Here is a 2,554-nt window from a genome sequence, read left to right as displayed (position 1 = left end):
CAGTTTATGGTACTGTAATACCAGTATTGTGTACTGTGGTATTTCAGAAGTTAACAGTGATACATACAGCAAATTGTCCTTAGGAAAAAACTGCTGCATGCAGTCCCAGTCTGTTTAAAAAAAAAAAAAAAAAAAAGGAAAAAAAAAAAGTTGCTGAAAGCAGCACACATCTCCAGTCTGACAGAGTCCAGGTTAGTTATACAGCTTCAGTCTCCAGCATGGCAATGCAAGTGTAGTTTCTACTGGCATGGCTGTGTCCTTTCTCACTGAATGCAGTTTGAGCCCACGTCAACCTTTGGGTTTGAAAGCTGCTGGCTGCGTGGGCCTGCTGGCCTGGCACTGAGTGGGGGGTGCTGGGTGAGAGTAAGCCTGGCTTAGGGGTGGCTTGTGTGCTTTACGTGTCCGGGGACAAAATGCTCAGTGTCACAAGTGCCACTTCCCTCTTGTGACTGTGACCTCGTTTCGGAGTCACACAATGAAGTGCTTCCTGTTCTATAAAGTAGTCGTGCTGTACAAAGATGAGCAACAAAGGATGGTATATTTGTTTATCAACAACATATATCAGGAAAATGCAAGAACAATGCATTTTCATTCGTGATTGAAAAAAAAAAAAAAGCAAATTTTCTTCACGTTTGCATTCTTTAAAAAATGGCTGCAAAGGCATCCAGAGCATTGCTTGTAAAGGGAAGAAAAACTGAAGTATGCGTGGGGTTGGAAGGGTGACAGGGCAGGTGTTGAGTGAAGGCTGGAGGGGAGATGAAAGCATGCAGGAAAGGAGAGATGTGGGGAGGAAGCAGCAGCAAGGCTGGCTGAGAAGGCCAGGCACTGCTGCCAGCTGACAATGCAGACCTTGCACTGACCAGCAGCTTGCAACTGATCCGCGCTTCCTACTGAGCAGCACGTCATTATTACCGGCCTGTTTTAAGCGAGAAGAAATCTCCAGTGCTCCCCAGAAACATCTCTGCTCAAAGACAAAGATCAGAGCCTGATCTACCCAGGGACCAAAGGGGATCGTTACCTTCTCCTTGTCGTCAGGCCTGCTTGGTGAGTCAAGGGCACTCCCATCGTGTGACACAGCCACCCGAGAGCTATGAAGCTGTTTCCTTCACGCTTCCCTCCTGCTGCATCTGCTGTGAAATCGTCTCGTGTGACCTGGCATGAGCTGTGAGGCACCAAAAGGTGCAAGCCCTGGCTTTGCCTGGAGCATGCAGCACTCTGGATGCTGATGAAAAAACATTCCATCGTTAAAAAGTCATCTGTTTTGCAGCTATGGGCTCATCTACAAAGTACTGGAGGAAACACTTTGAAGGGACTTCTTAGTTACAAGGACTCATTCTCAGCATTTTAGTTATGAACTACATATTGCTGAGTATGGCCTGAGTTATGGATAGCACAATAAAACCACTCCTTTCCCAACATCAGGCCTTTGTGGTCTTCTTGCAGTGCAGCTACAGAGGGAAAGAAGAGAAGCTTTAAGTAATTTCACCGGTGTCATGCAGGAGACGAGACAAGAAAATGTTCTGTGGGCTTTTTCTTGACTTTTTGTTTGCATTCAGTGTGCTTTACTTTCAAGTTAGTGCTGTTTACACCTTGCAGCCATCATACAGTTCTTGAGAGGATAAATTATAAATCACCACCTAAGATACAAAAGCGCAGAGCCCCTGGGAAGATGTGTCACCTTTCACATGTGTCGGAGGCGCTGAGTAGAGCTGTGGGCCACCACGCACTGCTTAGAGCCACTCTTCCACGGCCCGGGTTTATCTGTGCCAATGCTGGCAACATGCATTATGCTGACAGTGCCCCTTCCCACTGTTGCTACCAACTCAGAATAAGGACAAATGTGCTCCATCTGCTCAGGATGGAGAAATAATCCTCCAGCAGAGAAGCAGCACTCTCTCCCAGCCCTCCTCACGATCACTTCTTGCCCCATTTCTCGTTTTACCTGTCTGCTCTGCTCTGAAGTGACCCCACCCCAACATTTCTGAGCTGGGCACAGACCAACACCTCCAACTGCCCCCACGCCGCCAAAGATTTCTTCCTAGCACTTATTCCTGCAGAAGCTAACCCACGTCCGCGATGTCGTGGTCTCATTTTAACTCTATTAAATCTGTTCTGTACTGGGAGAGACCAGAACCGCGCGCGGACTTTCAGGGCAGAAGCGAAAACCGTCTCATCTCTCCCGGTCCCATCTAACCCCACTTTCTTCTCCTTTCTGCAGAAGCAACCCGGGGGTTTCTCTCTCCCCGTGAGGCGCCGACAGGAGGCAGGCGGCCATCCCAGCCCCGAGCCGGGGCTCCTCCGGAGGACCGTCCCTGACCGAGCCGTTATCCGGGCTGAGGGGGTGCGAGGGGCAGACCTGAGGGCACGGCGGGGCTGCGGTTGGACGGGGAGGCGCCGAGGGACGGCGGCAGCGCGGGGGGCTGAGGGATCGGAGGCACCGGGGGGGCGGCGGGGCCGCGGCCGGACGGAGGGGTGCCGAGGGAGCGGAGATGGCGGCGGTGCCGCGCGGCCGGCGGCTCTCGGGTCGCCCCGCTGCTGCCCTGCGGCGGCCCTC

This window comes from Phasianus colchicus, chromosome 21 (genome assembly GCF_987193195.1).
Source record: "Phasianus colchicus chromosome 21, bPhaCol1.hap1.1, whole genome shotgun sequence".
Classification (NCBI taxonomy): Eukaryota; Metazoa; Chordata; class Aves; order Galliformes; family Phasianidae; genus Phasianus; species Phasianus colchicus.
The sequence above is the reverse complement of the archived record's forward strand: the minus strand, read 5'-3'. Positions refer to the sequence as shown.